Consider the following 27,912-nt stretch of genomic DNA (forward strand, 5'->3'; position numbering starts at 1 on the left):
ATCTCATAAGTTTTAAGTCCAGAAAGGGAAGACATTCGTCGGATTCTAGTTCACAAGTAAAGTTGATTTTCTGATGAAACTTGTTGAGGTGGTCCAGAAAAAGGTTGAGGTTGTTGATACCGTGTTCCCGGATGAGAAATACATCGTCAATGTAACGATACCAAACTTTAGGTTTAAGAGGTGAGGAATAAATAGCTTTTTCTTCAAAATCTTTAAGAAATATATCAGCAAGAACAGGAGAGAGCGGGCTGCCCATAGCTAAACCTGAGTTTTGTTTATAAATCTTGTTATCATATTTGAAGTATCCTGAGATTACACAGTGAGAAAGTAAGAAGAAAAATTTCTTGGATAGTTTCCTCTGGAGAAGGTATAGAACCTCTTGAGTAGGGACATTCGTGAAGAGGGAAACAATATCGAAACTAGCCATTAAATCTGATGTGTTGAGTTTGATGTCTTTAATTTTTGAGACAAAATCAGCTGAATTTTTAACATGAGAAAAGAAAGTACCACAAAGGTTTTTTAAAAAGGATGCGAGGTATTTTGAGAGGTTGTAAGTAGGGGAGTTTATGCCTTCAACGATAGGTCTAAGAGGAGAGTTTAATTTATGGATCTTAGGAAGTCCATATAACCTAGGAATTAGATGATGAAACGACCTAAGGGAAAGACGGATGTTTCTTACTAACTCTGAGGTGGTTTTCAGTAAATTGTTGGTCCTATTTTGCTATGATGAACTGGAAAGAAGAATAATTGAATCTAAAGAAATATCACTTGATTCGTCTCATATTAATAACAGCCTTAGCTATAATATTTCTGATGCACACATTGCCACTGTCCAATACTGGCTCACTAATACCAGCTCACGCACGTAGTCAACTTCAGTTGGAACTCTAGCACGCATTCCTTTTAAATGTACTTGTTTTATACTAGATCTGTAAATGTATTTTTTCATGTGTCTGTTATTTTTTATTTTATTCTTTGCCAATGATACCTGAAGAAGTTGTATTTCAATGAAACTAGTTGTATCTTAACAATAAATTTGTCATTCTCGGTATAAACTCATTTAATTTCCTTTTTTATATACTGTTCTACCGATATATATATAAATATATATATTAATATATATATTAATATATATATATTAATATATATTAATATATATATTAATATATATATTAATATATATATTAATATATATATATATATATATATATATATATATATATATATATATATATATATATATATATATATATATATATATATATATATATATATATATATATATATATATATATATATATATATATATTAATCGTCCGTGAGATTGATTGAAGATGAATTGAGGATTCCAAAATCAACTGTGCACAACATTTTGACCGAGAGTTTGGGGCCTTCGTAAGTTGAATTCGCGATTTGTTCCCCACAAGTTGACCGACGACCAAAAAAATGTATCGAATTGAACATTGCAAGGAGCTCATTAAAATCGCTCGTAAGGACTCAAACTTCATTGAAACGATCGTTACTGGTGACGTGGTGTTTTGAGTATGAGCCCGAAATAGAGTGCTGAGTGGAGACCACCAGAAGAGGGGCATCTGAAAAAAAGTCGCTTGGAGAAGTGAAAAGTAAAGACAGTGCTGATTTGTTTCTACGATTCAAAGGGCATTATCCACAAAGAATTCGTTCCGCCTGGCCAAACGGTCAATGGTGAGTTTTATCTCGAGGTTTCGAAGCGATTGATAGCGAGAATTCGTCGCGTACGACATGAATATCGAGACGACCGACCGTTCATCAACACACACTGTCACTCTTGACACTATAACTCGGCTTCTAATGAAACAAATGTCATAAACAGTTGGCATAACACTAATGAAGGCTGCCGCTTTCGACAACAAAAAGATAATACAGGTGGCGCCACTAGTTTCTTCTATTTTCGAAAAGTTCGGTTTCTTTTTGAATAGAGAGTGTATATATAGTATGGTCTAGTACGATGTTCTGTGACAAACTAGCCTTTGACTACATGCAGGGTACATTAGCACCAAATTTTGCTTGTCAAAGTTGGAAAGTGTATTAATCCCTGGGAAACACTGAATTAAGAACGTTTGTACGAGTGTCAACTACGTTGCCTTTCGCATTGTATATGTTTAAAGGAATGGAGATATGAGAAGGCTATCATTTTTAGGCTTAATAAAAGAAATGGAGGATGAATGATAGATGTCTGTTCCAGCGCTCGTGGAATTACCTATAAAAAGACAGTAAAAACAGATTGTGTGTATGCCAGAAAATGAAATGGATCTTTAAGATAAAGAAGGAAATCATCAGTTATTTCTCGATGTTACTTAGAATTTCTCCACACTCTCGACAGCATCAAGGATTTTTAGGGAGGATTTTGTTGCACCAATCCAATATGCGAACGCTATACTAAGACAGAAAAAAGATAGCAGCTGTACGAGAGAAAGAGAGAGAGAGATTCTAATGTCTAAATCAGAAGATTACAGAGATTTTTGATTTATTTATTGCTCAGAACAATACAAATGCAATGTTTGTAATGTAATGGCATTTACTTCCAGGAAAGTCTGGAAGTAAATGAAATTTACTTCCAGGTATTGTAAACATAAGAACAGCTGAGGAGGTTAAGATTTTTTTTTTTTTTAATGTTTTACTGGTTGGGCACATGATGAGGAATGAGGAATGTATTCTCCTGAACAATACTGCGCACAGGGTTCGTAATCAATGGGCGATGGTAACTGATATGTAGAAGAAATTGGATAGATAAAAGAATAGAGTGGTGAGTCCCAAGTGCCCGAGAAACACTCTTTTTTTTTTCACTTGTTCCCTCACTAGGCAGTATTCCTGAAAAAAGGATATCCACCATGACACCCCTTAAGAGAAATCTGGCCATCCGACATACCCCCCAAAAAAGGCAAATCACATTTGTCACGAACGAGCATGAATTTATCGGAATATTTTATGACACATTTCTTGAGATGAACGACTTAGTCAAGGAAAGTCTTACGAATGGATGGAATTATTGCTATTGATGATTAGGGATTGATTGATTAACTTCAACGTAGTAAAGATGTTAGCTATTCATGGCTTTATCCATTATTTTAGGGAGGTGAAGTGAATGCAGTAGGTGGAAAGACAACAACAACAACTTTTATCTTCTCTTTTTTAAAGCATGTTGTAACTTTATCCTAGTAAGATCTGCAGTGTGTGTGTGTGTGTGTGTGTGTGTGTGTGTGTGTGTGTGTGTGTGTGTGTGTGTGGACGACACAGGATGGATGTTGATTCTGGAGTATACCTTTTGATATTCACCGTTGTCAGTTCTTGGTGTCTTTCTTGTGAAAGGTCATAAGAAGTATACAGTGTTGTTTTTATTATTGCAAAAGGCAATTTGCCAAGATCATCCTCGCAAGAACTGAAAATCATGCTAGCTCAGTTTTGTAGTTAGTGATGTGAAAACGATGCCGTGGACAATCGTTAAATGTCTTTTATATAAGTATTTCTATTAAACACCATTTAACCGATCCAGACGTGAGAGATGTAGAATACTACAGATCAATTAAGTGTTTCTTCTACTTTCAAAACCAGAGTTGAGTTTTCCAGATGTTACAAAGGTTTGTATAGCTTGAGAGCGAAGATAAAATTTTGGTTTCAAAATTCCAACTCTTTGCTAGTGCCTTGGTAGATTTGTTTTAGAGCCAAGTTTTGAATAACAGGCAAGGATTTTGTGTGGAGAGGACGTTCATTACTCCAGCTGAGAAATCAATCCTTTTTTTTAACCTGTTCGAGCAGTAATTAATGTTTCGAAAAAAGTAAAAAAAGAAAACAGTAAATCTCTAGACAAAGTTGTAAATGGGTGAATAGGAATGTTAATTACTGTAACATCGAATTATGCCCTGATCATTTAAATTCTTTGGCACAGATCCATTCTACTTCTTTCTTCCTGCCAAAAATTCCCCAACATAATCCAGTTGAACGACTTCTCTTTTTATTTTGAGGCTACATGTAAACAAAGGCGCGTGAATGTGGTCGCTTGTGTTGTTTGTAGTCTCGTGCACAGACAACAGACCACGTGGTTGTTGTTATTGTTTTCGCGTGACTGAGTCGGACTCATCATGGGAATTTGGGATGTCATTCCTCGGAGTACTAATGAGATAGACCCCCCCCCCCCAAAGTATACTATTGAGTCTCAGTTGCAAGTATTCTTGAAACATATTTATCTGCCTTGAAGCGGAGGGAGAAATTTTTATCTTTTGATCTATTTAAAAAGCACTAGAATATTCCTCTCGTTACCGTATTCTAAAGCAACCGCTTTCTAATACTGAGCAGTCGAAATAATGACAGATAGCTTTCGATTTCAATCAATGACCTGGGAAGGAATACAAGTGAAACCAAGTTAGCCAGTTTTAAGATGGACATGGAAGAATTTTTCTTTACATTTCGAAAACTAGGTCATCCCCCACAAAAAGTAAAAAAACCGCTCGTTAAACACAAGCACTAGACATTCCTAAGATGTTTAATGACAACTTCTTATAAGGATTTACCAAGATATATTTAATGTACTTTGCTAGATTCTTTTCTAGTCTTTTGGGAGATTACAAGCGAGCGACTCACCTGTCTGAGAAATAAAAACAAAATAAGAAATGTTTATATAAAAAAATTAAAAAAAAAAATCAGTTAACGCCTTTTTATTCCCGTATATAGGGAGTAGGCGAGGCCATTTAGCCCTATCTAACTTTTGGAGACTGAGTGGACAGTTCAATCTCCACTGATACCCAATCAGAGATAGCTGGCCCAAGGCTATCACTAATTAAGCGGCACGCAGTGTAGAGAGACGGTTCAACAAGTGCCGCCATCTCGTGGTCCCTAACCCTAACACTTGTATTTAATGTCTGAAATAATGTGGGTTCTACGGTCGATTTTCTTGAGTTTACGGGACGAAAAACCCGAGTTTCCGGGAGAAAAAACCCGCTTGCATGTGCCAGAGATCGACTAACTCGGGAACCGGCTGGAAAAAAGGCTTAGAAATATTTCTTCTAGTCGCCTACTAGACTCGAAACCAAGAAGTCTTCCTTCTTGCGGTCAAGCGCAGTGGTGTGCAAACGCCACATCCTACATCCACTGAGTAGCTCAGTGGATGTGGGATGGCTCTCTAGAACAAGGTCCCACACTGTGTGATAATTTAAACTATATTAATAAAATAATGCATTTTATGTTACTAAACCTTCGATGAACTATTTAACTTCTTTTTTATGTATCTGTACGCCCACAGTTCATAGAACCGGGTTTGGCAATGGGTCAAGCCAGTCAATTCATGCTGAAGGGGAGAAAGAAATAAAGGATGTAAGAATTGGTCACCAACACGCGAAATCACGTGCTTTATACGTAAATTTTTCAACTGTTGTACAAGCAAAATAGTAACCACTTTAAGAAATAGAAATTTCATAAAAGAAAAGCTAATTTTCCGACGTATAATAATAATAAGCACTCATTTCACGAAACGCAATGATTACTCTAATATGGGAATGGATTCTTCTTCTTCTGGCATGTGCAGAAGTGTCGAAGGGTCTCGCATCTGTGGGCGTACAGTATATTTATATCCATTTTAGAATTTATTTTCAACTCTCAAATTACATTTTCTGAATTATAGTAAAGGTGTAATATATATGTAATCCGACAGCAGTCTCATTCATGTTAAATAAAAAAAAAATGCGATGCGAGATGACACGCATGTCAGTAGCTAAACAATGCATCATCTAGACACGATACACAACGATTGATTATGATATTGTCACGCACTTTTTCACTGCCTACAATGGTTTGAAATACGGTTATGGTTTTCTTGCCATGGATTACTTTGAAGTACTTTGGCATTTGACAAGAATTACCGGTCTGCGAATGGACAGGGGGGGGGTATTACAGGATACATACCACTAAAACGTTTTCTTCGCTTGCAAAGGTCGGAGATACTAGTGTTCCTCCCGATAGTTTCTTGCAAAAAATCTTACCATTCATGTTTAGCAGCTCTGTGTTTACTCACATCAGAGTTTCTTCAATTTCGAATTTTTTTAGTTTCTGCCCAAGAAAAGCTTTCCTGCTGCTAAGCAATTTATCAAAAACAATTCTTTTTTTTTTTTTCCTTCCTGCATTCTGTGGCATCGTATTTCTTACCAACAGGGCAATTTTTAGGTTGGTTTCGTCTTGTTCTTCAGTTTATGGAAACTGAACGCATCGCTTTGGTATGATAAACATATTACGTGTGCTGAGACTCACAGCTTAAAAGTTCATTCGCAAACTGCGAAAGTGTAAGTAGGTATGAGACGATCGCTTATGAACACTCTAATAGAGAAAGAAAGTCGCCAGTAAGCTGCCAGCCGTAATTTTTGGTTGCATTACAAAAAATATGGTTATGGATCTCTTCGTGAACCATAACTTATTTTTCTGCATGGGTAACTTGGCAATTTAATTTTTGTCAACCAGTGTTTTTTTTTTTTTTAATCAAGTTTTTTTTTTTTTTATCGATGCCATTTTAATCTAGCGCTCACGTCAGATGCCTCATTTGCAATCACTGGCATCACAGTTCCACACTGTAAAAGAATTCACATTATTCAGGAAAGTGAGTTCTTTAAAAGTGGAACTGTCATCTTATAACTGGTCTGTACACCTCTCCAAATATTACCAAATTAAATAATAAGATTTGGAATAAATAAAAACAAACAAACATAAATCCTCTAATGCCTTTTATTCTCCAAAGATAGTAGATTAAGATCGTTTAATCCTGACTAACATTTTGAAGATCAATGACAGCCAATCACCACCTTAGCCGTAACCTGATAGCTGGCTCGACTATATCAATGATTTCATAGCCATCCGCGGAAAAATATACGTCAGACAACTACTGCCATCTAGTGGCCATTAATGCTAACATTATATATTATACTCGGAATAAAAATTATTGTGAATTTGCTGCAAATAAAAACAAAAAAAGGAAACAAAATTAATACAATTAATAAAATCGCAGAACTATTAATATAAAAAACAACATATCACTTAATAATCAGCTGACTGATATATAGAGAAAATATTATTAAGAGAGTACATTAGCTACTAAAAGCCTATTATCAGCACAGGCACCAGTGTTCACTACGATTGTACGAAATACTTGTGCTTAATATAATAAATGTACAGAAAATTAGCCGTATATTGAAACAATTTAAAAATACATTTAGCACTAAGTTAAGAGAATAATAAATCCTTCATTATTTCAAAGCCGAATAAGAAACTCGAAGATCGAAATCTAAGAGTTTCATGCCGAAGTACTTTCGGCGAGTCCAAGCGTAAGTCAACACCTGGTAGTACAACACTAGGGCAACTCGGAGCAAAGGTGGGGCAAGTTTCGATCACTATCCTTAATATTTTCTCATAATGTAAAACGCAGCTCCTAGGAGATGTATTACTGTTTTACATTATGAGGGAGTACATATAGTACTCTTTATTAACTTTATGAGGTTTAGCGCTCCTTGTGAGACGGTTGTTCAGAAGGGGGGGAAAATACTTAAAATTAAATTAAGATGCTAAAATACAAATCCAACATTGTCCATCCTATTTTAGATATGCGTGGTTCAGGTCTCTTGAAGAAACGCCCCACAAGTAACTAGGAGCCAGGTAGGGTTAATAAGATTGGTTTTTTGTTGTTTCTGTGTAGCTATTTCAATAATCAATTATAGAAATAACCGTCCAAAGAAAATTAGAGACGTTAATATTTATTTCCTTAAACCCCAGTAATGTATTTAAGTCTGAAATCAGCCTCTTTGTTCTCTTTCCATCACCTATTCATTTTGTCTTGAGATGTGTATTGAATTTGAATTAGGTTTCAACAAGGTGGCGTTACGGTTATTTGTTATTCTACAACGAACAGCTTTATGACTCGTTTGTAGTCTGCATTTCCGTCTACTTCGTTTTCTTGCGTAAGGGGGGGGGGATACGGCGAGGGAGAGTGAACTCCAAGGTCAAGAGTTTTAAATCTCAGTTTTGGTCATGCATTGGTTCTTCAAATTGTTGTTTTTCCGTCTGTTTGTTTGTGGTGTAAATGTTTTGGCATTGTACTGTAAATTGGCTAATATAGTTTTGTAGCACACTGTCAACAGGGCGGAAAAATTCGTGGCAGGAAATGAGGATTTAAACCCTTAACCTTCGAAATTAAGGCCAAGAGTTGATCAAACAGCTAAACCTCTATTAGCCAGTTGTTTCTTTTTTTTTTTTTTTCTCTCTTTTCTTTTTTTTATGAAGTTCAAATTTCTTTGAAAAGTTACCATGGGTAAATGTAGAAGTGGAATCTTTTAAAGAATTTGGACTCTTCTTGCCTAATTGGAGAACAGTTTCACAAATCGCGACTATTGAACTGAGAATGTTGGCAAGTTAAATTTTAATCTTTGTTCTAATGTGTTTTAATCTGAATTTAAACTTCTACGATAAACGCTAAAGCTGAATTTAGAATATAAAAGTCTTCTCATAATCCATCCATTGCATATGACATGAAACGGATGATTTTTCTATCTCAGTGAGTTAGATAGATAGATGGATGTACTTTTAGTAATATCATTCTAATATTACTAAAAGTACATCCATTCTTAGAAATAATTTTGGATTTACGACTCCACTTGATGGATTCACAACTCACGCACCCATATAACCCTTATATGTAACCCTAATCCATTCCCACTCTTCAACTTGATGAAGAAGACAAGGTGCACATGTGCCAATTACTTGTTGGTCACACCAGTAAGGCGAACACGAAATAACTTGTTTCCCTTTGTCTATTCGTAAGTACGCCCCAGTACTGTGGGGGAAAAAAAGAAAAGAAAAAAAGTGTTTATTTTAAGAATTATTCGATCAACCGTGGTTGGATATTTAGTAGAGAAGATCTTGCGTAAAAATAAGGGAACATCACTGGCTTAAAGCGTGAAGAGGAGTTATTTTAATAATAGTTTGTATATATTTCAAAAGTGATACATTTGTTAAACATTATCTTCCTCGTTGGAGGAAATACCAAAAAGACGTATGTGGTAAATGGACATCATCGCCTAGTGAAATATCATCACGTGACCTGCTTATGGGTACCTGAAGTGGCTGTTGCCGGATTTGTTCCACAAAACATGGGGTTTCTGTTTCCCCCTTCCAAAGCTATTAACATGCAATACGAATGATACCCTTCAAGGGCACGTCAAAACATACTGTGGAGATCCAGAACAACCTCTCAATCTTCGAAGCTACAGCAGTAAAGCAGTTTCGCAGGCGGCCGCCAAATAACGTACGGGGACCCAACCTGATGGTAATGCAATTAAGTGGCTTTCTGATCAGCTAGTACAAAATCTTGCTGGTACATTATACTGCCAGATCATGCCTGGAGGATGGCCGTGAAGTGATATACGTGGACACTGTCAAGGTTGTGTTACGTCATCAAGACTGTATGTAGCTCTCTGTATGAGCGACATGTCTAAGAGTCTATCTTCTCCCACAGTACGTTTTCCCTTTTCTTTTTCTAGTCGCCTCTTAACACCATCAAGGCAAATAAAAACTGAAATGGATAGTGTCACTGTTGTTAAAATAAAAACAAATCACACTCAAAATAAATAAATAAATAAAAACGTTACATAACATTACATTTACTTCATCCACACTTGTGTTATGAACAGCAATTTAAATAATATATGCTATCACCTAAGACATCCTAACACATTTCAAAGAATAAGAAAGAGTGTGGTTTGAAAAACCATCTTAATCTCAAACCACACTCTTTCTTATTCTTTCCTCCACAATGGTGGTATAGTTGGTTTTGTGAGATCCGATATTCCTTGCCAGAAGATGCCAAATCTTGGTTCTCTTCTTTTTGACCTATTGTGGCTTAAGATTGGACTACCTCATTACATATACCCCGCATCTGCTGTCTTTGCCGTTTCTCCAATTTTGAAAAATTATTCTGACTTCCTCAGTTTTGGAAACCTCTTTCACTTCTTATTCTTGAAGCTTGGCTAACTGCACTTCAACAACCATTCTTGAAGACTTTAAAGTCCACACCTCCACTTAACTCCCTTTTTTTACAATTCCACTGACCAGGTCAACCTGGTGGAAGAGAAGTTGAGGTATTTTCTGTAAGCACTGATGTAAAGTAGTTGTATATCTTACTAATTCAGATCACAATGTCATCCAATTTTTATCTCTAGTGGAAGTTTCATCTCAAGTGAGGATCAGATAGTATTACTCTTTCTTTCCATTCAAACTACCACTTCTTTTTCCCGATACAGATATGTGTTGTGATCTTGTTACTGAAGTTATTCATGTTGGAATGAGGACTTTTATTCCTCACTCTGTTCAAAATTCCCCCTATCACCAGACTGTAGTTTTCGGACCGTTAAAAAAAAAAAAAAAAAAAAACCTAGCTTATCGCAAGTGGCACGAGACAACCACCTAAAACAATGTGACAATATTGAGCAACTCTTGTAAAATTATTAAGAACAGGCCTGTCTGAATCGGAAATGTTTAAATGTAATAAACTAGCCTCCTGCACCAATAGCCATGCCTTCTGGTCCTTTGCAAAAAGTGGGCGCAATTTATGTCCATCTGTATTCTCTCTCTCTCTCACCCCGGATATCATTATTTTAACATCATCTTAAAGATAAAGCTAACCTTCTGGCATCATTCGTTTCAACCAACTGTTCCATAGATAACCAAGACAAATTGCTTCCTACTTTATCCAAAACACCGCATCGCCTTCTTCTGCGAGAAAATCATCAGAACATATTGAACAACCTGAATATTACAAGTTTTCTGATCCTGATGGTATCTCACTAACTGTGATCAAACCATGTGCTCCTGAATACCTTATCTTTATCACATCTCTATGCTTTTATCACACTCAGCAGGTACTCGTCTTACAGTATGGAAGTAAGCTCATGTACAGGCTGATTCCGGAAAAAAAGGAAACGAATGTCCACATCACACCATTAATCTATTACTCTTACCTCGGTGATGTTGTCTAAACTAATGAAGCAGATCATCAATCATCAACGTCTTTGACCCCAGGAGAACTGTCAACTGCCTATCACTAACTAAACTGTTCTGTTGCACTCGATATTTCCTAAGAATTTCATAGGATTTGACAATGAGAGAGATTGCCATTTTTCTCTGTGTGCAATGGAGGAGAATGCCCTCTCTTCAGATTTTCCTGCTAATGCAAATGTTCCTCAGAGCTATGTTATTTCACCACTCGTTTCCTTTTATACATAAACGACCCGCTGCTCTCTCTCTCTCTCTCTCTCTGACCACAGTCCCTAACTACAGTTTTGCTGAAGACAAGATTGCCCTTCTCAGACTGACTGACATCCATCTATCCTTTCTTGGCACAAACACATCACTTTTATAGCCCTGAAAAAAATCTTGGCATCTTTTTTTTTTTGCTCAAGACGTTTCTTTTCATCTGCCCAGCTACTAACGTTCTACAAATCCCAAATACGCTCAACCTTGGAATACTGCTTTCACATTTGGAGTTGTGCACCTAAAATCTTTTTAAACATTCGTGATGTTGTTCAGAAGGGAACAGTTCAGCTCAATAACGATCTCGTAGAAACTGTCTCGTAGACAGTTTCTACTTTGTGTCTCTTCTACATTGCCACGATGTCCAGTTTCAGATAAACCCACAATAACACGAGCGAGGCCGTTATAATATACCAAGCAACTAAGACAATGTCTAAGAGTGATAACTTTGGAGGACGGCAAAAGTATATCTCAACCATAAAAACATTTGTTTTTAATTTTACATATTTTTTGAATTCAGTTCGTCTTTCATTCTGTCTCTGCCTCCATTCTGTGGAACGTTTCCCAAAGAGTACAATTTCCAGCTCTTCAAAAAGAATATCAACAGATTACCTTTGACTACACCAAGGCATTGATTTGCTAATAAGCCTTGCTGTCTCTCGTGTATGGAACCGATATAAAAAAAAAAAAAAACATAATCCTACCAAAAAACATATTTGTTTTGCATGTAAGAATTCTTTAGGGAGTCCAAACTGGATAACTAGTTTCTCTTCTACAAACATTTACTAAGAACACTACTAAATAATTCATAACTCACAGGCGTGAAACGTTTTTGAATGAAAATGGCTTCTGAACATCATTAAAGATTTAAAAAAAATATTCATTGAACTCAGTTAAGATATGGTTCGCTGTTCGCAGAGTGGTAAGAAAGAAAACTAATATTAAAAGTACACAATTCCAAAAAAAAAAAAAAAAGATAAAATAATTGCTTATTTCAGAGGTGAGAAGAACAGTTTAAATTGATATTTATTCACTATAAATTCATGATTTCCAATGTCATTCGCGAGACACACCCAGTTTTAGTAACCTCTACATCTTTACAGGTGTAGTTTAGAATAAAGAATAAAGAAAATGTGGGGAAATATCGTTCTATTTCTTAATTGGCTGGATGTTAGGGCGAGTCGACAAATAAGTTGTTTTGAATAATAAACCGTCTACTTGTGATAGTGAAAGTTGCCCACAAAATTTGGCACGCAAATGTTAAAAGGGTGCCAAAATCGCGAAATTTATCTACAAATATGGAAATGTGAAGATCGCAATAACAGAGCCTGAAGTTTCTGAAGTTAGAGGGATTATAACAAAGAGTTCTGAAACGGGAGAGAAGCAGATTTGAAGAGCACTCCTTTATGACTATGTATGAAGTATATAAAGTCTTCATTTACTAGAAGCATGTCAGAGAGATAGAAAGCGATGAGTAAAAACGAAATGAGTCAATAAAATAAAATGCAATGCATTTTAACATTCATAAGAATGGATAAGGAAGAAGATAAAGCTACCCCACGTGCAATAACTTCAGATAGAGTAATTCTATTTAAATATTTTTGATAATTTTAATGATATTCATTAATTAATGGGCAGTTTGTATAAATAAAATTTTATTAATGAGCAAGTCTGTTCAACACGTGTAGGATGCTATAACTTCCAATACTTCTAATATTCATCAATTAATTCAAATTAGCATTGAACTAGGATTTGTTTAGTGTAAGTTTTAGAACATTTATACATTTAACATTTATCTTTCGACAATAAAAACTATCCAAGAAATCACTGTAACGACAACAAGTCAATGTACACTTTGCAAATGGAAGTTAACATTTTTTTTTTGTGTGTGTGTGTGTAATATTGAGGAACTTTGATGAAGAAATATTTCTTCACAAGATTCTCTAGGTGAAGGGCAACTATTCAGGACTGGAAATCTGCTATTCAATATCTGATATCATTGACTTGCTCATTAAGATTGAGATCATTAAAACAAACAAACTGGTTCGTATTATCAACGTTCTTAGCCTTTTAAAAAGCTAAATCTTCATTTACATGCCATTAATTATTAAGTAGTTTGATTCAGTAATATAATCGGGAGGATGCATGGCCTTTGGAAAGATCTGAGTTCAGATTCGTTCAGGATAGAGATCTGTTTCGAAGGATGTTAAACTGTCAAGTCTCAGATGGAGATGGCAACATTTTATTGCTGTTGTAAAGAAATAAATCGGATCTTGAGAACATACGACAAACATACAGAATATGTAAGCATCTCATTCCCTTAGTTGGTTATCACTGTAATCCATCTAGATACGGTAACGATGCCACCCTTTGGTTAAAAAGACCAATGTTCGAATCCCAGTTGAGGATATGAAGAACGTGTTTGAACATGAAATGACTTTTCGAATGTAGGTGAGTTAGACTCCCTCATACGAAATAGACGTTTTTTTCTGAGAATAACTTAAGAGTTTGATCTCTCAAAATTAGTAAACCGGCCAGAAAACACAAAAAATTAACAAACATAATACACCAACCTCTTAGCTGCTTCTGCTGGTTATCCAACCTGCTGCTTCAAGACTACTTCTTTCATGAGTCATGGTAACAAAACTGTTGGTGTGTTTATTCTCGAAGTATATAAAATGGAGTGTCATAATCATACACGTCAAAGTTTTAAGGAAAATCACGAGTGATGTGGCCTCATTTTAATGTTATTTCTGCTGATAATTTTTGTAAAATATTTGTATACATATTTTTATATGCAGCTTCAGAAAACAAAAAAAAAAGATTTATTATAATGAAATTTCCTTCTTATACCAACCTGTCACATTGATGGATTATTAACATCATCATGATAATCCATTAATAGTATATTGTCCATTAATCGAATAACATGCAATATTCATGTGACATGCATTTATTGAAATTTATTGTATTTTTTTTCTTCTTCTTTGATCGGATATAAATAATCTGGTATGGGTATATTGCAATTTCAGTAATGTTCAATCCAAGAGTGTAAAGAACGAAATTGCATTTGAATTTGTTCACAAATTCAAAAAACAGTTGAATTTGTGAACACATAGTATCGTGTCATAATAACACATCGACCGGCGTTATCATGGTTTTATGTTCTAGAAAATTCAGCAGATTATTATTGATGGTAAAAACAGTTTTATAATTAGAATATTTGAAGATGTGTTTGATGGCTTTCTAGACGTTATGAATATATGGAATTTTAACATGATATACAGTTTTCGTTTTGGTATGAGGGCACACAATTTTGGACCAAATGAATATCATAGTTTATTAGCTATGGAGAATATTATCGAACATTGAAAATATCTTTATAGCGTGCGGTTTCTTCTTTTAAGATAGTGATTGAGGATGAGTTAAATCTAGTTTTTATACGTATTGGAATCATTGACGACAAATTAAGATTTACTTATGATAATACAGTTTTGTCAATAAGTAATGCCGGCTTTATCTTCTTTACTGAAAACAATGCTCAAATTATTCTTCAAATTTTTATAGCTTGTAAGAGACGGGAGAGAGAAAATTGGTTTTGAAATTATTTTTATATTAAAGATATTGTTTGATTCTTTTCGAAATATTATAATATACATACAAATATTTATATATTTTATTTATAATATATATATACTGTTCTCCGACCACAGAAACGAGAACCTCATCTGGCAATGTGCCAAGAAGAGTCAATTCATGTTGAAGGGGGAGAAAGAAACAAGGCAATGTACGAATTCGTCATCAACACGCGAAATCACGTGGTTTATACGTAAAACTTTTAAAACTGTTGTACAAGCAAAATAGTTACCACTTTATATCACTTTATAAACTAGTATTTTCATGAAAGAAAAGCTAATTTTCCGACTTACAATAATAAACACCTATCCCACGAAACTTATTAATTAACCATTATTGGAATGGATTCGCCTTCTTCTGCCATGCGCAGAAGTTTCGACGGGTCTCGCATCTGTGGGTCTCATAATATATACTGCAATTTTCCTGTGCTTCTCAGTTTTAAACTTCAGTGTTATTTTTATTGCTGTTTCCTATTTTTAGAAGCCACCTGAGAAAGACTGTCAAAAGCCGAAACTAGTAGTGTTTTATATCATTAAAATTATTTTTATATTAAAGATTATATATATATATATATATATATATATATATATATATATATATGCGTTCAGAATCAATAGTGGACGCACGGCAAACTCATAGCAAGATAAAAAATACAGATAATACGACTACGTATATATCAGCTGAAATAAAATTCACTTAAAACGTCATTCAGAATGCGAAATTTTTCTACTAGATGCAATTACTAATTGACAGTGATTCCTACATAACAGAAAAGAGTTATAAAAAATTGGAATAATCCATCAAATTTATTTGAGGTGTCCTAATTTCCCAAACTCCCAAATAAACCAAACCACACCAATCTCTCTCTCTCTCTCTTTCTCTCTCTCTCTCTATTTAACTATCTTTATTTATTTTTCAAATAAGCAACGAAATTCTTCAAAATGACAAGCAACAATACGATTTCTCGGTAGCGTTAGCCGAGTGAAAAGGTATGTACCTCTTATCGCTCCAGTTAACAAATATTAAGAAAATCAACAGTCTAAGTGATGCTTGCAACCACTCTTTACATGGGCTTTTTAATTGACAGCGAGTTAGCCGATCTCATACCAAGGTAGTAGTTTTTTCCCCCTCTCTCCCTAATAATCGACTTTCCATTCAACATCAGGACAAATCAGCCTTGATACACATGCAAAAATTTGCTATTAAACTATTAGTAGTGGTGGATAGTGCTGTATTTAGTTGATGGATTGTAGCGCTGTGTGTGTAGATAGTGGTGGTAAGTTGTATAGCCGGTCGGTTGTGTAGAGTGGGGTCCCCCCTTGCGATCAGATCTTGGAATCCTTAGTTATCATGTAATAATAATAATAATGATATTAACCAGGTTTTTTTTAAAAAATTGATTTTGGATGATTTAACAGGAAAATGAATATTTTTATCAGCTAATGCCTTTTTTATTCCCGTATATAGGGAGTAGGCGAAGCCGATTTAGTCCTATCTAACTTTTGGAGACTGAGTGGGCAGTTCAATCTCCGCTGGTAGCCAATCAGAGATAGCTGGCTCAAGGCTATCACTAATTAAGCGGCACGCAGTGAAGAGAGACTTTTCAACAAGTGCCTCCATCTCGTGGTCCCTAGCCCTAACTTATTTAATGTCTGAAATAATGTGGGTTTTATGGTCGATTTTCTTGAGTTTAGGGGATGAAAAACCCGAGTTTCCGGGAGAAAAAACTCGTTGCCCGTGCCAGAGATCGACTAACTCGGAAACTGGTCGAAAGGAAGACCAGTGGAAAGGAATTTGTGTGTGTGGTTCTTCCAACGATCGTTTGGCATACAACACAGACTACACCTGATGTGTGCTGGCTCGTTTCTCATCCAGACTTAGAAAAATTTCTTCTAGTCGCCGACTAGATTCGAAACCAAGAAGTCTTCCTTCGTGCAGTCAAGCGCCGTGGTGTGCAAACGCCACATCCACTGAGCTACACAGGCATCACACAGGAATATTTTTATACCATACTATAATGAATTCTGAGAGAATTCTAGCTGACCTCATTTGAAATTTATCCACACATGTTTCGGTATAGATTGCGTTCAAATCCCATTGAATTAACTGAAACGCGTGGAAATTCTTTAAATTTTCACTTTCTAAATAAACGAAAAAGTTCGACATGAGTTAGTCATACTTTCGGCTGAAGCAACTAAAACTGTGAAGTCAATCGCCGACCAATTTGTTTGTTCTGAGGGCTGACTTTAAAAAAAAAATAATAATAATAAAAATTACCTGTCATCCTTCGTATGGGACCGGCTATCACCCATTCGAAAAACATTATTAAAGGTTTTTTGCCTCCAAGATGATTCCAACTAAAGGACCACTGTTACATTATGCTATGAAAAGAAGTTCTTGCATAACCATCTAATTTGAAATTATTGCACGTCATTAATTTTTTTTTTTTTTTTTTACATTGTCATCTGAACTTCTTGCTAGATATCTTGGATACTGTTAGAATGAATAAAATGAAAAATTATGCCATTCCAAACATCGAAAAACATCTTATCAAAGAAAGCGTCCGTGATTAGCAGAGTGAATTTTGTCTGCGATCTTGGATGGAATTATACTGCAGCATGTATATTTGGAAATGTCTTTGGGTGGTACGTGATTTTAATAGCCCCTTACAAGACACAAGACCATCATGCCGTAAACTAGAAGCTGTAAATGACTCGAAAATATCATGTTTGTTTTATAGACTCCACGAACATGTTGGATAAGTTTACCACTTGTATAGAGCGGATGGAATTCACATAAAAAAAAAAAAAACGGATCGTGCTAATGAGTATCTATTGCTCATTTTTACATAGGCAACCTAATACTATTCATAGAAAGATAAAAATAAATCTCAGAAATAATGAATTTAGAATAAATAATGAATAGCGTTCTTGAGGATCGATAAAAATAATAACTTTTTTTAAAACCAAAAAGCTTTCAAATGATAAATTACGAGAATGCAACCTTACCTTCAGCATGAGAAAAACCTTCATGCTTAGCCATTTAAAGACGGACTTTGGTCAGAAACTGGTATATGCCCATGAGTCTGTATATCTGGTATATCAGCTATACAGACTCATGGGCAGAGTTCGTTGTCTTTTAAGTAGTGCAATACCAAGGCAACTACAGAAGGTCGTATTTGAATAAACTCTCAAAACTCTTTTTTATATATATATCGACAGCAAAAGGTAGTTCTGCCACTTGGCTGTAAAACAATAATAGATACTTATTCTTTCTTTGAATACTTTTTAAGGCATTATCGTTCTTTTATTCTCATAGAAGTACAAAGGAAAAATTATTGTTATAATTAAGGTGTTCTAAACGTATAGATTTTCTTTAAGTTTTGTCACGGTCAACACCAAATAGTTCTGCTAGTATCACGTAAACTATCCATGAGAGAGTCAGTCTTTAAATTGACTTTTTTTTAAAACTTTACAGATCAGTAAACATGCTCCAATCCGTAGATGATATTTTATATATTTTTTTTAAGTTTCTTCATGTAGGTGACATTCCTCATTGATTTCTTCTTAAGTGTTGGCTTATCATATTTTTTCCTGTCTTGACCTCGTCCTCCTTTAAATGTTATTCGTGATGTTTTATTTGTTTTCCTTTTTTTTATATGAGATATAAATTTATTGATTCGTAACCTTGATATTTTTCATGTCAAGTCTTCAATTCCTACAACTCGGGTCATGAACATTGTTTTTATGATAACCTGACATTAATGCCTATCTTTAATACAACTGGGTGAACTTGCGTCATAAGTAGCGCTTAGGATAATGACAGATTCATTATAAGTGACCCCAAGCCTTATACATTAAAGAGTATAGATCTTTGCTACATGTACTAATGGCTGATTGGAGAAATATATCTATGACTAATGCTAGCTACTTTTTGTCTGCTGTGCAGTTTTTTATATGCATCTAAAAAGCGAATCACAAATGCATACCTTTTACACTGCATTTCAAAAGTACGAAGACACTTCTATCTTGCTGTAAAAGTTAGCAGTATTCAATGAAGATAAACATGTAAAATTGTATTGAAAAATTCCTGGAGGGTGGCTCTAACAGTCAACACCAGTTGAGATGTGGAGTTCAATAGCTTTTATTATCGGATTCAATCCCAATAATTTGCCAGTTGTAGCCTAATGTTGAATATTCCAAAGTTAACAATAGTGAATGTTTGAAATGACAAATTCTTTGTTGCTATAACCATTCAGAATTCATCCAATAAACCAAGAAAAATTAAGCATAAGTGGAGGATCCAGTGGCACACTGTTTTTGGAAACATTTGGGAAAGTTCGTAGTATGTATCAAAAGGCAGTTTTGCTGAGCAGAATTCTTCATGATCTTGAAGAATAATGCCCTGTCTTATGAAATAAAGATTGCAAACATGAAATTTAAGGAAACGACACTTCAGAATTGACCTTGATCTTTCTACGGTCTTAATACGAAGCTCATAGAACATCGTTTTGGATGAACTGGATAGCCACTGACGAAGTTGAGCATTATTGATATATGATGTAATGTTCATATTTCCCGTTAATTTCGATAACTTTACTTATTCGCTTAAGTACTGTAAATTAACACAATGGAGTTAGGAATTATAATGTCGTTTTATGGAAAAGATGAATTTCTCTTTCCAGAATTCATTTCTGCAGCATTTCCTCCTAGTCATAGAAGACAATGAACCTTGCAACTGTCCAGTGGAATACACTTAGCCCTAATGCACAACACTCATTCTGGCAATGTCCTGCACCAAATTCTCAGGATTTTGGTGATGAGTTTCATGTTCCGTTCAGTGTTTAGTGTGTGTGGGTGTGTACTTGTTTGCATAAATAATGAATTATAGTGAGACTAAAAAGTTTCACCATCTCCATGAGGTGCTTTTTTTTATTTGCTAATGATGTTAATTCTAGCTGCGGCATTTACTATGGTATTCTAGGTCGGGATTGAGTAGGTCGAATTCTACACAATTCGTGTTATGTAGTCTATCGCGACCTAACACGAAAATAGCATGATTTACTATTTTCATAGCAAACAATGAAAATAGTAAATAAACAGATTCTGCTCTGCCAGTATAAAGGAGGACAGCTTTGTTATAACTTGTAGTGTCATCTGGTGAACAGTTCAGGAATTTTTTGAGCAGACCTCTATATAGATATATTTGCATTATGTGCGTAACTGCACGATTACAAAGATGTGATATACGTCATTCACAAATAAATGTATCGCAATTTTATTTAATATTAAAAAAAAGATTCCCAAGAACTCTAAATTCTCAAGTCTTTTTGTAATGGTACTCAAAATTGGATAACAGGATTAAACCATAAGAAACGGTTGATTTCTGTCCAAGATGGTATGTCTTTGATTCAGAATCATCAGCCATCCGAATAAAAGTCAGGTTGGAGCATTTTGAGAGGATTGGAGGTGCTGCTACATTAATCTCCTACAATCAATGTCAGTTATGGTCTACTAGAAAATGCTACTATGCAACATTAAATCTCAAGTAGTATTTTGGCTGAATGAGTATGGGCAGGCATATATTTACAGCGGTGTGTTTTGGGACTTCATTTGTGTCTGCAATGACGTTTAGCAAAGGGAACATCGTCATATAGAGATATCTACGCAGTTTAGTACAGGATCAGTAGATATGGAATATTTTAAACACTAACACCCATTGTCATACGCAAGATAATCCTGCTTTAATTGCATTCTTTAGTGATACGTACGAAGCTTTTGCAATAATAATACGTCCTGTATGCTACCCAGGCCATAACAGAGCGATTTCAAGGGAAGAATTTAAAAAAAAAAAACTATCTCTGTTTGTTCAAAAGACATATTTCGGTGATTACACCACACTTTTATTATTCAGTTATACAACATACTGAAATAATAGTTCCCGACAAGTTTCGTAAATCGTAGGATTTGCATCTTCAGGGATAAATAATATAACTTAAAGTTTAAACAAGAGAAATTAATAAATACAAATCATAACCGCCTGGTTATTCATAAACTCAAATAACAGAATGGATATAAAACGTTATTCACGTTGAACAATACTGGACGATGTCACGTGTTCTTGTTCTCGTTCATACAGTCCTAGCTCAGATTGAGGTACATTTTGTATTAGAGCTGACCACACTTGATGGAGAATTAAACCTTGATTTTTATTGCATTGGATTTTCCAGCATATTAGCAGCTTCTTTAATTTTTCTTATGTAGCAGTTGTTTTCTATGTATGACATCGTCGTTTTTTGCCAGAGTACATCGTGTCCAGTGGAAGTGGTATGGAAAGCAAGATCCGTTTTTTGTTCTCTTTTGTATTGTACATTTTGGAAAAAAAAAAAAAACGGGTCTTGCTTTCCATACCACTTCCACTGGACACGATGTACTCTGGCAAAAAACGACGATGTCATACATAGAAAACAACTGCTACATAAGAAAAATTAAAGAAGCTGCTAATATGCTGGAAAATCCAATGCAATAAAAATCAAGGTTTAATTCTCCATCAAGTGTGGTCAGCTCTAATACAAAATGTACCTCAATCTGAGCTAGGACTGTATGAACGAGAACAAGAACACGTGACATCGTCCAGTATTGTTCAACGTGAATAACGTTTTATATCCATTCTGTTATTTGAGTTTATGAATAACCAGGCGGTTATGATTTGTATTTATTAATTTCTCTTGTTTAAACTTTAAGTTATATTATTTACCCCTGAAAATGTAAATCCTACGATTTACGAAACTTGTCGGGAACTATTATTTAAGTATGTTGTATCTCTGTTTGTCCAAACCTCCAAGATTTTCCAATAAATTAATGTCAGTCAATTTCGGCATATTTGAGGATAGCACGTTTTGTTTATCATAGCAAAAGACTGACAGGTTCTAATTATAAGGATATTTATACTTAAACCAAAATAATGATAAAAATATTTGGACTTGTCGTTTGTAATTTTCTTCAGTCTACATCGCTTATTTATATATCCAACGAGAGTCCAGAAAGAACAGCGTTGGGACAAAAGGACAAAATTAATCCTACTTCATATTTTGTTAAGCAACGCACTTCTAAAAAAAATAAATAAATTACTTGAGTTTTTACACATGGTGTTATGCGGCATTATAGACCATGGAAGTGTGCTATAGAATAACGTCCCAGAGGTCAGCACCAGCTCACAGAGACGTCACATTACATATTCTAACCTACCCGGATGTTAAGTTCCCATATGAAACTTGAGCATAACCATGATACCTATGAATATTTCTCCTATTTGCATCTTCAATAAAAATTTATAAGATGTCAAGCTTGTTTCACTTTTATTTAAGACATTTTGTGCGTAAAACACAAGGTAGACAAAATTTACAGTAAGTAAAATTTCAGAGGTTTTGGGAATGCGAAATTTAGGTTTAATATTCATATTTTATACATTTCCACTATGAACAGATGTTCATACTATTAAACAAACCGAACCGACAAATCTTTTTTGATTACACTTAGGTGTAATCAAAAAAGAAAAAAAAAAATACACACAGACAAACAAACAGGTCTCCTCAATTTGATGTCGAATCTTTGTTACCAAATCTTCTATCTAAATTATAATGTCGTGATATCTGTTATTGAACATTTTTGATGGCTGGTATTGCTAACGAGTTTTTTTGGCAACAATGGGTAAGGGATGCGCGAGCATGTCACTGAGAGACCAATCAAGCATATGGATATTAATGATGATTAAACATATAATTACGAAGAAGAAAAACACGATGGTGATGTCGGTAGGACTCTGGACAAATCCTTTAATTTTACAAGGCCACGAATTATCTTAATCACTTACACTTAATAGAAGAGTATATTTCTATGCAAATGTTTATGGAATTATTATTCTATAAATCCATTATTATTTTCATTAATAATATGAATAATGTTTTACATTATTCAAACTACTTCCTCTTACTTAACGAAATCTCCTATCAAAAAATCGGTGGAATATTTTATTTATTTATATTATATTTTCAACATATTTTTTAAATTCATAATCTTTATAAATGAACTTCAAGAATCAATTATTGAATATATCTTTACATTTTGCTAATAATATTGGAAAATAAAAATTAATACGATGAGTGAATGGTAAATAATGTCACTAGAGAGAACTGGAGATTTTCTCGTAATCCGTTATGTAAGGAATAAAAATAAACAAATACACATAGATCTACTAGAAAAGGTCTGTTACTTAATAAAAAATAAAAAAATAAATAAAAAGTATTTTTTTTTAGCACTAAATCGTTATGGGTTTTTAATGATATTTAGAATGTTCGGTCAAGTACAACTCTAAGAACAGGCAGGTCACGAACACCCCTTTTGTTATATAATGATATCGAAAAATACATATGAAGCTAAATTATGTGGTTTGGGTAGGCTGAGCGTTTGTTGACTTTGCAACACCTTTCTTTATAAATGAAAGGTCGATAAGGCTAGTTCGGCTTTCTGAAAAAAAAAAAAAAAACTTTCAGAATCCTTAAATAATATAAAGTATGTCACAATCCGAGTCCTAACGAGCAAAATGAAAATTATACACATTTCATGAAAATGGACTTAGGCAATGTACAAGAATGAATGCAACAGAATAATGAAATCATTCATGATAAGAGTGTCATCCTTTATTTTCTTTTCAGTTGATTATATAAATTCATAGCCTATTTGTTTGTTTCTCAGATGGTAAAAAAAAAAATTATAGGAAAAACTTACATCAGAGTTTCTGAGACCTGATAACTGAGGCTTGACTATAAATCTTTGGATAAATCATTCGCTGTTTTAAGCCTGGTTGGCCGATACGTGAGCGTATCGGCTCGCTAACTCGACAAACTGCCGGTTCGAATCCCGCCGTGGGCATGAATGTTTGGGATTGTCTACAGAGAGAGATACCACCCTGCTTATTGGACACCTGAAATGGCTTGAAAAAGTTTCATGTCTCTAGAGCACGGTTTCGGAATAGGTAAAAAAAAATACTAAAAATACAAAAAAAAAATTAATAAAAGTAGAAAAAATAGTCCCTGGCCCACCCAAGGCACAATGGGTTATACAAAATAAACCTTTCGTGATGGGAACTACACACACACACACACACACAAAAAAAAACATCCTGTTTTATTTTTAGAATTTTGCATTCAGATGGTGACCTCAATGGCCTCCGCCATATTTTTATATGAATTGCTGTTTTAAGCGTTTTTTAGCCTGTAATACATTAGTATTAGTAGCGTAGGCGAGTTAAGGGTTAGATCATCAGGAAATCCTGCTCTGGAGACCAAATATGGAACTATTTTTTTTCATGCCATTCAGGCCTCTGATAAGCGTACAGATGGTCTTTCACCAGTCTATGAAATTCATTTCCCACCCAAAGGCATTCGCAAACCTCTACGCTCACTGTGGGATTTAAACCCATAGCCTGTTTGGCCTCAACGTATTATTTGCAACTTTATTTATTTACTATTATTTTTATAGAATTTTCATTTATCTTGAATTGCATGAAACCAGAAAGAAGTTTTCATCTCCCTGTTCACCTAATCTTGCTCACTTCCTGTCTCTCTTTTTTATATACGTTTAAAAATTTTTTTTTGAGGACTTACCTATTTACCTTTACTTACCAGTTGTGAAATGATATTTCCGCAGCTGACTCATAGATGACAACGTACATTTTTATGTTGGATTGTAGTGTTGTGTACGTAAAGAATGGTTTCCACAGTCTGAGGTCTCCATGGATGTGTTATGGGATAATAATAAGCATTAGTAAGTGCAATCTAATCTATTTTTCCACTCGTCCAACAGATGGCACCACACATATAGACATTTTTATTCTCGGTATGGAGTCACGCGACTTTTTTCGCAGAAAAAAAAATCTTTCTTTATTTTAAATAGACACTAAAAAAACTATCTACACTATACTATCACAAGTCATAGGACGCTCTTCTAGTCTCAGAAAAAATGGATGTGCTCATAATATGCAAATGAATGGGATAAAAAAACAAGAAGTTCGTTTGGTAGTAATTTTGATCTTGTTTGCCAAAAAAATGAGTACATGGAACCAGTTAACAGAATTTCAGAGGGAGAACGATACTCGGAGGAAACTACTATATATACTACTTCACAGCAATTAAGAATTCACAAGTCTACAAGAGAAATCTCCAACTGACTTCGAAACCAAGATAACATTAAATACCGTAACATACTTACTGACACAGCAAGCTCCTTGAGACGACAAGTTACCTCATCTTGCCACTCTAGAGAATCTGTATGTTTGATGATGCAAGCAGCAACAGCTAATCTTATAAGGCTTTCCCACGACACGTATACATTTATATGTCATGAATTTTACGGAAGACCTGCAATCCACATTCATTTATGAACTACATAATAGACTGGCACAGATCAAGATACCCCGTTACAACCGTGAAGCAATGAAAACCATTCTCGTAGAGTAATGAATTACATTGCACGTGTTTCCAGTCTGATGGGCTTGTTTGAGTATGGAGGATGTTTGGAAAACGCCTTTCATCGGATTCAAAAGTTAGCTCCAAATTTTATTTTATGATGTTTTTTATTTTATAAAAATTTTATGATGTTCAGTATTTAAAACTGCAGCTCGGAATATGCTCCTCCTTTTTTCCGGATGTTTGCTAACTCGAATCTTATTCTACTTAATTGAAATCCATAGCTTCAATTTTTTTTTTTTAGTCGTAACTCAGAAAACTATAACTTAACATCTTATGGTCTCTTAATTGCCCAGCTTTTGACCAACTACATGACCCTGAATCTTTGTATAATGACTATTAGATATGATTGCCAAGACCTTGTGATTACTCCAAACCTGTGATGGATTATATCGTAAAAAACGAAGGTTAATATGATCAAATAAATATTTCGCATAGTTAGAGTGAATTTTTGCTATATGATTATGATTATCATGGTCATATTTTCAGTAATATATAAAAATGCGCTGGATTTCGTTCGTTTTATGGCTTTTAAAATGAATGAACCAAAAAAAGTTATCCTATATTGTTCCGGTATGATAGAATAAAATGTCCTACACCATTAAAAAATTAATTTATATCACCACTAGTTGCCTATTGGATAAAAAAAAAATGTTTTAACCAAACGGGAAATGTGCCAACATGGGCGGTGCCTTTCTTTGAAAAACTAAATAAATCTCCAAGAATCACAGAACTGGTACTCACTATCTTACTAGTATCCAAGGCCATAACTGTGTAAGTAGCCTACATTATGGTATTGCTATAACACAAATTTTTATTGTTCGAAATATATTTTAAGGAATAACAATGTGAATTCAAATAGCCATCGTTAAACTGCGTCGTTCTTTAATTCTGCATTAAACAATTAAGTAAATAAAATACTTGAACTTCAGTAAAAACAAACTTATAATTGAAAAAAATGGAAGCTGTTTGTTTTGTAACAATGTTTTTTAATTTATTTAAATTGTGTACATTTAAAACCAAGCATCCGAAGCGAAGTGATAAAAGATTGTTGGTCTGCTTAAAAAAAGTTAACCTTAAACAAATAATACAGAAACAAATTTATCTTTTATTTTGGAGAATTTCTTTAGAATTAACTAAAGTTCATAAGCTAGTTATTGGAAATATTATTTTAATAAAGATTCCTTTTTAAATTTTATTTAGAAATTTAAATATTACTGTCATTAACTTCCAACACCATTTAATTATTTCAATAATTATGTTATTTATTCTAGTTTAAAACCAGTTTCTTATTTCTGCATCACCCACATATATAAAGTCCACCAGCAGGTCAAGCGTACCTTAAGTCAGTCCGAAGACAAACCAGCCAGCATCACCCCCACTACTCCAGTTAAAAAACCAACATCATAAAACATCTAAACAACAAAAAAAGCTCCAGGGCCAGATGGAATTACTAACAGAATCATCAAATTACTTCCTAGAAAGGCTATTATGCACCTGGTTAACATAACCAATGCAATATTGAGGATACAACACTTCCCCTCTGCATGGAAAACAGCAGACATCATACCAATAAAAAAGCCAGGAAACAATCCGCAACTCCCGCAAAGCTACCGTCCAATAAGCCTGCTTTCCAACCTGGGAAAGATTGCTGAAAAAATTATCCTTTCAAGACTACAAGAAAAATCAGACCAAATAGGAATAATTCCAAACGAACAATTCGGCTTCCGCAGGAATGCACAGCACAGTGCAACAAATACACCGACTAGTGGAGCATATCACTCAAGGATACAACTGGAACATTCACACAGCTGCAGTTTTTCTGGATATTGCCAAGGCCTTTGATAAGGTATGGCATCAAGGATTACTCTATAAACTCATTCAGGCCAACATTCCAACAAACTTTACCCGTCTAATAAAATCATACCTCATTGACAGATCCATGCAGATAAAAATAAATGCCACCATCTCAACTAGGCGCAAAATCCTGGCAGGAGTACCACAGGGATCTCTTTTGGCTCCTTTACTTTTCACAATCTACGTGGCGGACATTCCACAGAACCTGAGGACTACCATCACAGCCCTATATGCTGACGACACAGCCATAATGACAAGATCTCTTCGCCCACACCTGGAGATCAGTCGTCTCCAGGATACTATCACAAAGCTAGAGAAATGGTTCTCCGACTGGAGGATACAAGTAAACCCCGTCAAAAGCTCAGCTATACTGTTCACCAGACGCAAAACCTTCATACACGATGATATTGAACTTCTCGGAAAAAAGATACCATGGCAGACAGAAGCCAAATACCTTGGAGTACAGCTAGACAAAAAGCTAAATTTCAACAGCCATATCAAGCTCATAGGCACAAAGACATCCAGAACCACAGCCCAATTCTATCCCCTGATCAATCGCAACAGGAAATTGGATAAAC

The sequence above is a fragment of the Typopeltis vanoorti genome, chromosome 3, assembly GCF_054136105.1.
Source record: "Typopeltis vanoorti isolate ZY-2024b chromosome 3, IOZ_Tvanoo_1.0, whole genome shotgun sequence".
NCBI classification, from domain to species: domain Eukaryota; kingdom Metazoa; phylum Arthropoda; class Arachnida; order Uropygi; family Thelyphonidae; genus Typopeltis; species Typopeltis vanoorti.